We start from the raw sequence: 15,180 nt of genomic DNA, 5'->3' as shown, positions 1-15,180 counted from the left end.
AGCCCGACGCGGGGCTCGAACCCACGAACCGCGAGATCATGACCTAAGCGAAAGTCGGACGCTTAACCGACTAAGCCACCCAGGCACCCCATCATAACTTTTTTTAAGCTCCATAGTGTTTGTAGCCATAGTTTCTCTGATGTCCTCCATGCTTTTTTCAAGCCCAACTATTAATTTTATGATTATTATTCTAAATTCTTGTTCAGTTATTTTGCTTATATCTGTTTTGAGCAGTTGTTTAGCTGTCATTTCTTCCTGGACTTTCCTTGGAGGAGAGTTCTTCCGTTTCATCATTTTGGTTAGCTTTCTATCTCTTGTTAATTTTAAAAGCTTGTTGTACATTCTGCCCCTGCGACTGTTCAGGGCCTGTCTGGTTCAGGAAGTGTTCTTTGAATGGTGTCTCTTGGGTTCTCTTCTTGAGCATTTGGTTATTTTGTTTCCCTACTCGTAGTGGTATTTGGGACTCTCCACCATCTGTAATTTGGCTTGTTTCTTGAGGCAGCCCTGGAAAAAGAAAACAGACAACCACACAGGTAACAAAGGTACACAGATGCACAAAACCAATAAACAGGCAAACCCAGGTTCAGATAAAAACAACAACAAAACAGCTCTCTGGAGGGGATGGGTGTGGTTTGGTGTAGGCCCCGGTCTAGCCAACAACCACAACAACCACAACAACAAAACAGCTCTCTGGAGGGAGTGGGCATGGTTTGGTGTAGGCAGGTCTAGCCTCCTCTGTGTTGCTGGCCACTCCCTGAGGCCCCGCCTTGGTGGTAGTGGAGAGAAGAATGGCGTTGCCCCAGTCCCTTCTCAACCAAGTGTTGCAAATCACTTCTTTGGGTCTGATCTCCCTGTGATGAGGATGTAGCCAAGGTGGCCTGATACCTATGCCCCACACCCCGCCTCGTTTCCAGGTCCCATTCCCGGGCTTTGTTTATACCACCCTAAAGAGTCTAGCAGGTTGCTGCTTCCCTGCTGCCAGGGGTTGAGTTGGGGGTGGGGGAAGTGTTGCATCCTCAGATCCTCTGGGGTCAAGCAGAGATACAACCTGAGTGCGTTCGGAAGGTAGCAACTTTAGGTCCGCAGAGTCAGAGCCACAGCTGCAGCCGCCTCGCGCTGTCAGCACCGCTGGTGCATCAGGCCACCGCAACCAGGGATGTTGCCGGGAGCGCTGCAGTGCAGTTTTTCCTGGCGCCTTCTGGGACCGGGGGCCCCTAGTTCAAAGTCAGCACCCCAGCCAGAGCTAAAAAACACTCTCCAAGCTGAGGTTTTTCTCTTCTCCAGGGATGGTTCTATGAGCAATCTCACCTTCTCTTTACTTTCCCCTGGACTCGTGGCAGCTCACCACCACCCGCTGGTTAGTCACTCACCGCAGCTGCACACAAGCTGGGTTCCCTCCTCTCCCTCCATATCTCTGGGTTTCGTCCCGCTTTTATCTTCCCCAGTTCACACTCATGCACTTATGAGGTTTCCTTCCCAGTGTATTCTGTCACTTTCTCTTCCCACACTGTGGCTCAGTGTCCTATGACTTCAGGCCTTTTCAGTTTGAGAGATGGGTGCAAACGAAATGCATTGAGCTCCCTACCTCTCTGCCGTACTACCTTTCTTCCTTCTTTAGGAAGGCTTGGATTGCTATCTACGTCCCTCTTATGACTGCCTTTACTGCATCCCAGAGGTCTGGGGCTGTGGCGGTATCCTTTTCATTGGCTTCCATGTACTTTTTCATTTCCTCTTTAACTTCTTTGTTAGCCTATCATTCTTTAGTAGGATGTTCTTTAGTCTCCAAGTATTTGTTGTCTTTCTACATTTTTCTCTTGTGGTTGATTTCGAGTTTCACAGTGTTGTGTTCTGAAAATATGCACAGTATGATATCAGTCTTTTTGTCCTTGTTAAGGGCTGATTTGTGTCCCAGTATGTGATCTATTCTGGACAGGGTTCCATGTGCACTGGAGAAGAATGTATACTCTGCTGCTTTAGTATGAAATGTTCTAAATATATCTGTTAAGTCCATCTGGTCCAATGTGTCATTCAAAGCCATTGTTTCCTTGTTGATTTTCTGCTTAGATGATCTGTCCATTGCTGTAAGTGGGGTGTTGAAGTCCCCTACTATGATGGTATTATTATCGATGAGTTTCTTTATGTTTGTGATTAATTGATTTATATACTTGAGCGCTCTCACATTGGGAGCATAAATGTTTCCAGTTGTTAGGTCTTCTTGGTAGATAGACCCCTTCGTTATGATTTAGTGCCCTTCATCTGTTACAGCTTTCATTTTAAAGTCTAGATTGTCTGATAGAAGCATGGCTACTTCAGCTTTCTTTTGTCAACCATTAGCATGATAGATGGTTCTCCATCCCCTTACTTTCCATCTGAAGGTGTCTTTAGGTCTAAAGTGGGTCTCTTATAAACAGCATATAGGTGGATCTTGTTTTCTTATCCATTCTGTTTCCCTGTGTCTTTTGATTGGAGCATTTCATCCATTGACGTTTAGAGTGAGTACTGAAAGATATGAACTTGTTGCCATTATGTTTCTTGTAGAGTTGGAGTTTCTGGTGGTGTTTGTTCTCTGGTCCTTTCTGGTCTTTTTTACTTTCAGTTGTTTTTTTTTTTCGTCCTTTCTCTCCTCACAATGTCCCCCTTAATATTTCTTCCAGGACTGATAGTGGTCACAAACTCGTTTAATTTTTGTTTCTCTGGGAAACTTTTAATCTCTCCTTCTATTTTGAATGACAACCTTGCTTGATAAAGTTTTTTGGCTGCATATTTTTCTGATTCAGCATTCATATATCCTGCCACTCCTTTCTGATCTGCAAAGTGTCTGTGGCTAGGTGTGCTGCGGACCTGATCTGTCTTCCATTGTAGGTTGATGACTTTTTTCCCTTGATGCTTTCATGAGTCTTTCCTTGCCTGAAATTATTTTGTGAATTTGACTATGAACGCCTTGTTGATTGTTGGTTTAGTCGAATCTATTGGGAGTCCTCTGTGCTTCCTGGATTTTGATGTCTGTCTTTCCCCAGGTTAGGAAAAATCTTCCACAAATCATGTTTGTTCACATATCCCTTCCAACACTTTTTCTCTTGACCCCTATGATTCTGAAGTTGTTCTTTTTAATGAGTCACTATTTTTCTGCATCTTAAATTGTGCCCCTTTGCCTTAGTCTCCCTCTTTTTTTTTCTGCTTCATTATTCTCCATAAGTTTGTCCTCTATATTGCAGAATCACTGCTCTACCTCATCCATCATTGCCACCATGGCATCCATTCAAGATTGCAGTTCAGTTCTAGCATTTTTTATTTCATCCTGACTAGCTTTTACTTCTTTTATCTCCACAGTCATCCTGACTAGCTTTTACTTCTTTTATCTCCACAGAAAGCAACTCTAATTGCTTCTGTGCATGATTCTAAATCATGATTCTAAATTCTGGTTCAGATATCTTGCTTGTATCTGTGTTGATGAAGTCCTGGACTATCATTTTTTCTGCTCTTTTCTAGGGAATGAATTCCTTCATTTTGTCATTTTGAAGGTAGAAAGGGAATACAGTAAAAAAAATTTTTAATTCTAAAATTAAAAACACACAGATATCCAAAAGTCCAATAAATGATGTTAGATTCTAGGTGTGTTTTGTTCTGGTTGTTGAAGAGAGGTTGACAGATTGGAGATAAAAGGGTAAAACAAATGGAAAACTTCGAAAACTTGAAAAACTAAATACAATGAAATAGAATAAAATGAAATGGTGGAAGTAAAAGAGAATTTGAAAATTTTACAAAAATATAGTAGAAAAAGTAATGAGAAATATTTTTATTAAAAATTGAAACCAAAAAATTTTCTCTTACTGTATTCAAGAAAATGAAAAGAAACTAAAATGAAAAAAACTTGAATAGATGAACCAGTGAACAGATGGAAATACGATTGATATTGTATCGTTTTCCCCTAGAAGTCAAACTCTGAAGCACTATAGAGTCTGTAAACAAAGCAGAGGAGAGACTTGAGGTGTTCCAGAAGAATGGGGTTGGCCCATTTGGGCGGGGCTTAGGGTAACGCTCCATTTTCCACTAGATGGCGCTGCATAGCATGCTTGGGGTGCATTGCTGTGACACCTGTAGGGGTGTTTGTGCATGCATGGAAGGGAAGAAAATGGCGTCCCTTGGCTATGCAGTCAGTAGTGTTGCTTTGTTCTCCCCAAATTCGCAATCATGCACCATCCTTCGTTTCCAACTCCCGTCCACTCCCGCCTTTACAGTTTCCAGGACCAAGCCATCAGGTTGCGAGGCACATGTCCCTCCTGAGTTTATGTCAGATGCGGCTGTGTTTCCTGACCCCTCACTTCTGAGGGCCTGCGGCTTGGACTCACTCAGACCTTCTGGGAAGGGTCTTACTGAGCAATGTCTGATACCAGTAGCCCCCAGAACCGTTCACAGGACAGCACTGCTGCTGATGCCCAGAGACTGTGTCCAGGTGCCAGCCCACCCCAGAGAAAGTCCCCGGCGTCATGCAGCAGTGGGAAATCCGAGGACCCCAGACCCACGTTGCTCCTGGGGGTGTCTCCAGGTAAGGAGGTGCACAGTTTCAGACTAGGATCCCTGTTTCTAGAACCGTAATGGACTTAAACCCTCTTCTTTCTCCCTTCTCCCTTTGTAGTTCAGTCCTTGCCACTATTTCCATGTTCCCCCTTTCTCCCCAGCTGCTTTTGGTAGGGGGTGATTTTCCCGACCTCTCCCCCATCTCTGTCCTCTCCGCTAGTAAAGGCAGCTCCCTGGCCTCCGTGACTTCCATCTCCCCCAGGTCACCTCTCTAAGCCACGCATCTGCCAAGTTCTGTGGTTCAGGTTATGCAGATTATAGTGTTAATCCTCAAGTCAGTTTTCTAGGTGTGTGGGCTGGTTTAGTGTTGGTCTGTCTGTGTTTTGGGGATGAGGGCCGCAGAAAAGACGTTGGTGCTGTTCTGCCATCTTGGCCCCTCCACACCTCCATCCTCTCCTGTTAGACCAGACAACCTCCACAGAAAGCTCCACACCTGGGTTTCCATCTCAACTCTTCCAGTTTTTAGATGTTAAAATTAATTCTTCAAAAGTCTTCATTTGACTCCTGAAGCCTAGTTCCTGGCTCTTGGTTTAAGTCACTTGACTAGAGATGGGCGGAGGGGCAGGAGCCCAGAGACAGGGTCCAGATTCTGGATGGAAAGCCCCTGTCCCCCCCCACCTGCCTGCCTCCTTGTGGTTGTTCAGGGGGACACCTTCCCCACCCCCCACCCCAGAATCAGCCTCCTGGGCAGGGTGCAGTGCCCTGCAGGCTGCCGGGTGCCTGCAGTACCAGTGAGGGGCTCCCTATTGTTTCAGGGGCCCTGTGGCCGGTGGAATTCCCCCCTCCACCACCACAACTGTTGCCTTCCTGTGCATGCCCTGCACATGTACTGTCTGAGCTGATGATTTTTGGGGACAGGTGAAGGGCTCAAGTTGGACGCCCAGGGCAGGGCCTGTGGGAAGAAGCATGGGTATGCCCTGACGTGAGAGGACAGTGAGCAGCCCCTGCAGCCCTAAATGTGTATTGAGCACCTGCTGTGTACTTGATCCTCGGTTGGGAGCTTTGTGGACTGCGGGGAAGAGGGAGACTGGGCATCTGTCCTAGAGAAACCACATAATGCCGGATGAGGAGGTGGTGCTTTAGAGGGTTTCAGTGAGGAGAGGGGATGCACCTGATGGGAGAGAGGGGCCGGGATCTCGGTGTCCCCAGAGCACCAACGGGACTTAATTTGCTGCGGCTGAGGCCAGGGTGTGTCTGCGCTTGCAGAAGCAGCATGCACAGAGGCTCAGAGGCAGGACATCCAGGGTGTGGGGGATGGAGCGGGTGTGAGGGGGCTCCCCAGTTCCACCCTGCTGCTATGTCGGGCCTCCTACCTCCCTTCCTCTGGGAAGACAGGGATGGTGGGCAGCTATGAGTGAGCACTTCTGGGGGTCCTGTTATTAGCTCTCTATTTCAGATGAAGACATGAGGTACAGAGAGGGGAACCGCTTGCCCGAGGTCACAGAGCAGGGAGCCCCCAGCCTTCAACCCTAATTATGGGCCCTATGCTGCCCCAAAGGGTGCGGGCCTGGAAGGGACTTTGAAAGCGGTCTGATCCCCAGTGCCCCACCAGACGGTAGGTCATCCTCAGGAAATACCCCTCAACACCTACTTTCACAGCCTCAGGCACAGGGAGCGTATTGATGCTCCTGGATGCCGGCTTGGCCTCCTTGTGGATTGTCTCAGGATAGCCCAGGGGAAGCGTGCCCCTGAGGCTCCCTGCCACTTGCTCCAGCTCCCTTGGCTGCCCTGGCAGGGGGCCTAACAGAGGTGACAGCCAGCCATGCAGGGAGGAACGTGGCAGACAAAGTGATGGAGGGCATGATGCATGCTCCATGCACATGTTTAGGTGTTCACTCAGCAGACACAGTCGGGCCTTTATAACGTGGCCATTACGGATACAGGCCCCACTGTCCAGCTGTGTACACAGTGCAGCCCCTTGGGCTGCCAGCCTCAGGGGAAAGCACTACGCAGAGAAAGCCAGCTTCCAGCTTCCCCCAGCACCCACACAAGTAACGTGCTTCTGTGAGGCTGTGGCCATGGGTCGCGGTGAGGGGTAAGTAGAGGCACAGGATGCCCAAGGGAGGCCCTGACCAAGAACCTGGATGCTAGAGCCGGAAGGTCTGGGCTCTGTGATCTGAGGCAGTGACCTTAAGTCTCCATGCCTCAGTTTCCTCATCTGCACAAAGGGGCAGTCATACTGGCGTACACTCACCCCCTCTTCCTGCCGTGTCCCAAATGTGCACAGCTCACCTGTGTTCACCTCCCCTTTCCTTCCCCACTGTAACCACCTGGCACAGTAGGTGCCAGGAGTTTTTGAACAAACTCACATCCTGTCCCCACCTTGGGGACACTTGGATACCCTGTCCCCACCTTGGGCTCTCTCAGAGGGTGAGCTGGATGGGACATTGAGATCCCCCAGCCTGCCCAAGAAGCTCCAAGCATGTGCATGCCTTCACTTACCCCTGATGTGGTGGATGGGGGCTGCAGGAACCCCTGGGGGAGAGGCTGGGTGGGCGGGGCAAGGCCCAGAACTCCCTGAAGACCAAGGAGGCCCATGAGGTATTAGAGGTAGTCTTTGGGGGCTTCTGTGAGGGATGCTCCTTCCTGCAAACAGGTGAGCAGGGTTCAAGAAGGTGCCCCCTTGCTTCCGCCTTGAGTGCTAGCTCTGCATGTGTGATGGCTGGAGTGGAGGCAGCCACACTGCAACCATCAAGGAGCGACAGCATTATTCTGCTAATGGTAGAGTAGAGAGGTGGGCGGCACTGAGTCCCTGATGCCGTTGTGAGCCAGCAGACCGCCTCCGGACTTCCCGTCTCTCACATCATCATCAAACATTCACAGTGAGATCCCTTCGCAGTTTTTCTGTTACTTGAGCCAAACATCTACAACTGATGCAGCCTTCTAGTGTCAGTTAAAATGTCTCTGTTCTTACCTAGTTCCCCAGGCGACTTGGATCTCTGCCCCTGTCCCTCCACTCAGCACCCACGAGAGCAGATCGTGACTGTGCTGCTCTGTCTGGTTGTCCCATTCATGTTTGGTCTGTGAACACCTCTGGGACAGGCCTCTGCCTTCTCCTCTCTGAGTAACCTGAGGCTGCACACAGTGGGCCTTCAGGTCACCTCAGGGACCTCACCACACCCCCACCTCCCTGAGTTAGAGTCTCTGACCATCATGAATTCTTCTAATTCACTTAGGCCTAAGCACTGCTTCTGGTCCCCGAGGGCTTCTACAGCCTCTTCAGTGTAAACCATGGGTCTTTTCTGCACAGATTACCTACCTGTGAGCTCTTGCCTCATGCATGCCTTCCAGCGCTATGCTTTTGATTTCTTGCCAGCTCAGCTTCTCCTGCGGCAGTCCAGGAGGCCACTAGGCAGACAAAGGAGTGCATGAGTGAGACATGGAAAGTGCAATGATGGGTACATCCCATTCCAAATCGAGTGGGATTCTTGGGATGTTCTGGAAAAGTCCTTGGGTGTGCAAGCAGAACATAAGGTTCCCAGGCTCCAAGCATAGAGTTGTCCCCAGGCACGGTGGAGGGGTGAAGGCTCTTGGCCTCCCTTGTAGCAGCTCCTGATGCCAGCTGTGAATGGTGGACTGTCCTGGGGTCACATGAGCAGGACTCTGCCAAGGAAAGCAAGGGAAAGAGGGATTCTGGTCCTCGGGGAGCTGGGAAGGTGTAGTAGTGCTGGGGTAACAAGGTCCTGTGCCTGCCTTCAGTGCAGATTGCTTCCATGAGTCTTACAATGACCACATGATGGTTATGAAGCCTCAGGTACCCACAGTATGGCAGGCGTGGGGCCAGGTGCCCTGACACATGGACAGGCCACACCACGAGGGGTCCTAGGCTACACACAGCAGAATCTGGGTTTACCATCCGGCTCCACACTTCCAGACTACAGCCCTGTCACCTCCCTTCTCTGAGCTTCCTTCGTGTCCCCTAAAGTGGGATCATCAGTTGCTACCCCACCAGGGTCAATTCCATGAGGGTGAATTTGGGTAATGTGAGTAACCCAGCCTACAGCAAGCCCCCAGCAGATACAATTTGAATCCATTTGGATCGCTAGGGTATTTTGGAATTTTGCAGTGTTATCTAAAGCCTTCCTTGATGCTAGCCTAAATCCATACTGTCACATTCCAGGATGCTCCATTTAGACAATTGCAAGGAAGAATTCAAAGTGAGGGTTTTTTTTTTTTGTTTTGTTTTTGGTTTTAATAGCCAGTGAGTGACAGAAAACCCAAAGGGGCCTAAACAAGCAATCAAACGAAGCAGGAGAGAATGGTTTATGTACCTAAGAGCAGACAATTCCATGCAAGGGTGTACCTGGGTCCTTGAGGACATCAGCAGGAATCATCTTTCTGGACGTCTTGGCTTTACTTACTTTCCTCTGTGCTGATGTCATACTCAGCTTGGCTTTTCCATTAGGAAATTAGGATGGCCACCAGCTGTCATGGGCTGTCAGTGTCCCAACAGAAAAAGAACCTCTCATTCCCTTGGATTCCAGCCCTAAGGTCTGGACCCACTGGGACCTGACTGGCACATACCCAGTCCTGAGGCTGACACTGTAGCCAAGGAGGGTGGAATATGTCGATTGGCCAGATTGAGGTCACGTGACCACCCTCCCTGAGGAAATGCCTGAACTGTTTAATCTGCTTTCCTGGGGGGAGAGATTGTGGGAAGCCCAAGAGGACAGAGGTGAGTGTCCAGTTGCCGCGTTCCTCTGTGCGTACTATCCTGGGCATTACCTGTTCTTCTCTTCCTGCACCCCTCTGTCTTCGTGTCAGCACTTCTTCCCTTCCCCCACTGCTTCCTTCCATACCATTTCGCCCGTACCCCAAAGGAACAAGACTTCCTGTTTGAATTCAGGATTCGGGGCCCATGCCTGGCTTCCAGATTTGTTTTTTGGCGTCCCAGTATAATCATTTATTCAGTCAGCCTGTGTTGACAGAGTGCCTACTATGTGCCGCTGTGAGTTTTCAAGGCCTAAGTATTCTGGGTTTCTAGGGGCAAAACCCAGGAGCCTTCCAAGGAAATGCATTTTGTCTGAGCAAGCATCTAGAGGCTAGCTTCCAGTCCCTCAGTGCCACTCACTGTGTGGCCCTGAGGGAATTCTTTCCCCTCTCTGGACTTGTGCTTTCTTATCTGCAAAGTGAGGCCCTGGGAAAGCTGAGACCCTGGAGCCCTCTCAGCTCTGGCATACTGTGGCTGGTCTTAGAACAAGCCTCTGAGGCTGTGAGTCAGCCTGTGAGCACCACGGACAGTGACCACACCACTCCCTTTGGTGCCTGGGGCAGCACTGTGGTCGCTGTCCATGGTGCTCTGAGCCGAGTTCACAACCAGACAATTCTGTGTCTGAATTTTCCTCTTGGCGAATGAGAACACCCAGGGCAGAGGAGGACCTGTGGCTTTCTGTGCCAGTGTGGTCCCCAAGGCTCTACGTGCCTGTAAGGCTGCCTACTGCTGCTGCTACAGAAATTCTCTTTTGAAGTGTTTGGGAATCCCAAGCCCTCCCACCACTGAAAGTCAAGTCTGGAACTCTGAAAAGGAAGCATAGGGAGGGAGGCCACACGGAGGAGAGGAGAGGACACTATCTATAGAGGCTGCTATATGTCCATCTAGCCCAACATTCATCTGCCTCCCTGTCCCTCCCTTCTTTTTCTCCCACCCACTCCCCTTTCTCTGTTATCTCTGACAGTGGTCATACCTCCCTGGAAGAAGAAAGATGCCTGATGTGTCAGTCGGGGGGCGAGAGATCCTTTTCAGGCATGCCTAGTGGGGGAGGACTCTCTTTTTCTTCTTGTTGAGTCTAGTTTCTCTTCACTCTTTGAATCTTGGAGACATGAATTTATTCCCTTGGTCACTCTGTCACTCATTTGTCAGTTCACTGACAACACTCTATGAACCCATTTTTTTATTTTGCTCAGGCTGTCTTTTTAAGCAAGAAGGGAGATTTATTAGGACAACATAGAGAGCACAAGGACAAGCAGAGAATAGAGTAGCCAGTCTTCCCCAAAGACAGGAGCCAGCAACTGTTCAAGGCACGAGAAGCCAAGTTGGCTACGTCCTTTCTCAATTCTGGAGTCACACATTCACTCACCTCTGCTCCTCTTTGTACGTCACTAGTGAACATCTTTTAAATCCACTGGCTCCTCTATGTTTCCACTACCATTACCCTAGTGTAAAGTACTATTCTTTTCTTTTTTGCCTGGGAAGCTGAGGCAGCCTCCCGAATTTTCTCCCAAATCCCACCCTTCCCCTTTTCCAGTGTTTCTCTCACTATAGCCTGAGAGATTTGTTAGAAATGAATACTTGATTCAACAGATTCCATCAATCCCAGGAAAAACATCAAAATCTTCAGCCCGGTGTGGAACTGGGTTACCCTTGCCCCACACTCAGTGCCCTGTATCGTTGTGCCTGCTTGGTTGGAGGTTTCTACAGCACTGCCCATGTTGTCCCCAGGTGTGGCAGAGGGGCTGGTGAGCAGTGAAAACAGATGTGAACACACTCTTTGAGAACCTGTGAGTGATTTCCCAGTTTTCTTTTCCTTCTTCCGTGACAATGGCAATATTCCAGAGAGACACTGCTCCATCAGCCTAAGTCCAGAGGGGAGAAGAGATGAGGGAGAGCCACATGGGCATGTAGCCTGAGACATAAGTAAACTTTATCGTAGGCCACCAAGATTTGGGCAATCATGTGTTATGCAGCATAGTCCATCCTACCTAACTGATACACATGACTCATGGACTTCTTGCTCATTGCCCTGTTGCTTTGCTAATGCAAAGCTGCTCCTCTGGGATCCTGCTCTTCAGGTCTTTAGTGACAGCTTTTGATGTCACTAAAGGAGGCAGGCACTGTGAAGACACATCTGTGGGGCACACCAACCTGCTGGGAGCAAACTCAGGTCCTGGATGTGCCTGATAGTATCCAGTTCCCTGATGGGAGCCCTGCCATAAACTCCTAAGTCATGAAAAGCATGTAGAAAATCTTCCACAGAACATGTCACAGGGGCGTAAACCAAGCCCACTCCTAGGGACCACTCCTACCACAGCAGGGCCGGTGGCACGGGCTCTTCCAAGTTATGTGGGTTTCTCAGCACAGCTTTGCCATAGATCATTTTTTCTCTTTTTCCAGTCACTTGGTGTCTGCAGGCAGCCTGTGATTTCCATCGGATGCCCAAGGCATCGGACACTATGGTTTTCACTCCACTGTCACTTTGCATTCTTAGTGGCAGTCCAAACCTAGGAATGATCTTGCTTCAAAGCATGTTGACAGCTTCTGAGGCCTTCTCTGAATGGCATGGACAAGCTTCCACCCTGTTTGTAAAGGTGTCTGCACATAGAAGGAAACCCCGAGAATTCCCTGTTGTCCTTTGCACTCTGGGAAAGGCTGCCTGCCGGTCTGCCCCAGGTTCGCTGCCTCTACCTTGTATACCTTTGAGATCGGGTGGGGGCCCAGCCTCGGATTGTTTTTAGCACAAGCGTCAGCTGTTTTAAGCATTTCTTTGAAAATCAGAGCCTGCAGGATGTGGGGGGGAGGGGGGGATGGGCATGGAGGAGGGCACTTTGGGGATGAGCACTGAGTGTTATGTAGAAACTAATTTGACAATAAACTATTTGTAAAAAAAATAATAATAATAAAAAAAAAGAAAAGAAAATCAGAGCCTGCAATACTGCAATATACTTCTGGGTCCGTTGAAGAGTGGTTTCTTTCCCATAATGGGTGCTGTTATGGATATGGTGAGTTGCTTCTTTCACTGGAGGCTCTAGGATAAGGATTTATTATGCTGGCAGCCGGGATCAATGCCAGAATCATGGTGTCTAATTCCCTGCTCCTTACTTACTTAGGTCCTCGCTGGTCCTCCAAGGACTGCTGGGGTCGACGTGTAGCTCAGTCTCTGCTTGGCACTAAAGCTCTTGGAGAGGGATCTGGAGGCTTTGTACAGGCTGCCAGCATGGTTCCTTCCCTTGGGCGGTCGGTCCAGTTTCTGGCGTCCTCAGCATTGGACGATAGCCGATGGGTCGCCACTGCATGCAGCTCTTCCTTGTCTTCGATTTGTGAGACTGTCCCTGTCCCTCAACACTTCAAAGTCTGGCTTCTCCAGTGGCAGGCTGTGTGGGTGGGATGGCTGCGAACAGCTTGTTCAGTTATCCGTGCATCTCTGGTGATCTTTGCGAGTGGCCCTGACAGCACAGGCCACTTTTCTCTCAGGTTGACGTCTGCGTGTCTGGCTTCGGTTTGCAGGGCTTCAGGAAAAAGCCATTTTAGTTCTCAGTGCTTCCAGGCCACACAATGGGAGAACATTGGAAACCGTGGTTTAGGGAATCAGGGTCCAATATTCTGGCACCTGGTCAAAAGAATTTGGGACCTGGCCGATTGGTATAGACAACCAGCGAACACCAAGAGATGGTTCATCAGAACTGGGATCTAACATTTACCAAGGGGTGTTACTGAAACAATTTCCCTGTCTAAAACCACCTTCGTTTTCACCAGGCATAGCCAAATTATGACACATATGTTCATAAAATAGGCCAGTGTGAACTGGGCCTCTACACAAGTGCCATCAGAATGGGGATTGGTCATATAGGTTTTTGGTGTTTTTAATCTGCTTTGCTGGAACTTGTAAGGAATGTCAGATAGAGCTTTTAACAGCCTCATCAGGCTCAAGACGCCAAGCCAACATGTGCTGTCAGCCTTTGCCTGCCACACCTATAGACTGGGCTGGCGTCCCCTCTTCTCAAGATCCCCCACATACCCTGAGCTCCCTGCACCTGCCAGGAAGGGACGACCTCCCTTGTCCACCTGCTAGGGCTTCTGGGAGCTTTGTCAGCGCGGTACCAGGTGACTTCTCCAGTGGACTTCATTGGCTCCATAAGCTCAACCTGAATTCGTTCCTGAAAGCTGTCTGACCCCAGCTGAGTCTAGGTATAGCTCCCTCACCCATGCCGTTCCCGTCACAGCCTTGGCAACACGACCAGTGTTTCCAGTTGAGTCCTGTTACAAGGAGCACAGATTTGTATGGAACTTTTGCAAATAAAGACACTGGAGTGGAAAGACAAGAATGCTCCCTGAGAGTTTCTGACCCCCGGTGGCACCAGGCAGGGAGAAGGAGAGAAATGTTTCACATCTGTTGAGGAAGACATTCTTGACCAAATTTCTGCGAGTCCTAGGTAGACTTAACTTTAGAAGAAAAACCATTGGAGAAGCAACAGTATTTCAGACGAGTCTGTTTGAAAGCCGTTTCCTTGTTGGTTCTGGAAATTCTGACTGTGTTTAGCTTTATGATCTTAAAGGGATCAGAGACCTGTCTGTGTCAGTACAGTGCAGCCGGCATGGAGATGCTGTGACCCTCGAGACTTGAGTAACTAGGATGACAGGCGATGATGTTGCCCCAGGACATCTCAGCACCTCAGGGATCATACAGAATGTCTAGGACACTTAGAGCAGTCCCCCACACAACAGAGCCAAAGAAGGGTGATCATCCCATATGTGGCAACGCTTGCCATGTTGTTTGGCACACCAGGAAAGAACCTCATTAGGCAAAGAGACTTATATTTACAAGCTGGGTTTTTGGAAGTTTGTGAGATATCAGAAGATTTCAAAACACATGCCAAAATAGGATCATTACAAAACAGGGTACTTATTTAGCCAAGGTGGCAAGAAGAGATTCTCAGGTAAATGCAGAGGGTTATGGAGTTGTTGAGAAACCTTAGCCTCTTGCCACTGAGCGGAGTCAACTTTCTTAAGTAAGCAAAGTGCTAACAAAGACAAGACACGGACACTTGGGTTTTCTAGGCAGATTAAAGATAAAGAAAAACCTCTGTTGATCACTTAGACCAAGTATGTAAGAAGGCTCTGTCCTATTAATGGCGAGAAAACCCAAATTCCAGTCTTATACCTGTGTTCTTGGGATATTACACCTCAGTCGTTGCAGCAAGATGAATCTGTAAACATGTATGCAGCCCCTTCCTTTTGCCTCCGTGTCATCCCTACGTTGAAACATTCTTACTTTGACAAGGACATCCAGGGCCCTGCATGGGTCTGCGTTCCCGGAATGCATGTTGGGATGTCCTGACCAGAAACTCGGGCAGGAACGAAGGTCTCCCAGCTGTTGTGATGCTGCCCACGGTCCTCAAGGCTCAGACACCCTCAGGGATCGCCTTGGCTGCAGACAGTGGCCTTGCCAAGGTCGTGCGCTCTTCCCCGGTGGTCACAGCCAAAGACTGTTCTGAAGAGCCAGCCCCTTCGCCATATTCTGGGTGGTTCAGAAGGGCAGTCCAACTCCCAGAATGCTCAGAGCATCAGCTGAGGCTCCTGTTGAAGTATCTCTGCTCAGCTTCTGCCTCATCTGGTTCTCTGCTTCTCTGATCTCCTCCCCAGGTGTTGATTCCTCCCTTATAAACTTGTTTTTCACATGCAGAACTCCAGTATCTTGGTCCGGACCATGCATAGCATTTCTTTCGAAAGATTCCCTTCTCACAAACCTACAATTTTCCTTTGCACATTCGTTCAGATTTCTCCTACTTTTCCCGTCTTTAAGTTTTTAAAATTTTTGTCAGAGAGAGAGAGAGAGAGAACACAAGCAGGGGCGGGGTGAGAGACAGAGAAAGAAAGAGAGGAATAAC

This window comes from Hyaena hyaena, unplaced genomic scaffold (assembly GCF_003009895.1).
Source record: "Hyaena hyaena isolate Hyena2069 unplaced genomic scaffold, ASM300989v1 scaffold_501, whole genome shotgun sequence".
Classification (NCBI taxonomy): domain Eukaryota; kingdom Metazoa; phylum Chordata; class Mammalia; order Carnivora; family Hyaenidae; genus Hyaena; species Hyaena hyaena.
Note: the sequence above shows the minus strand (reverse complement) of the source record.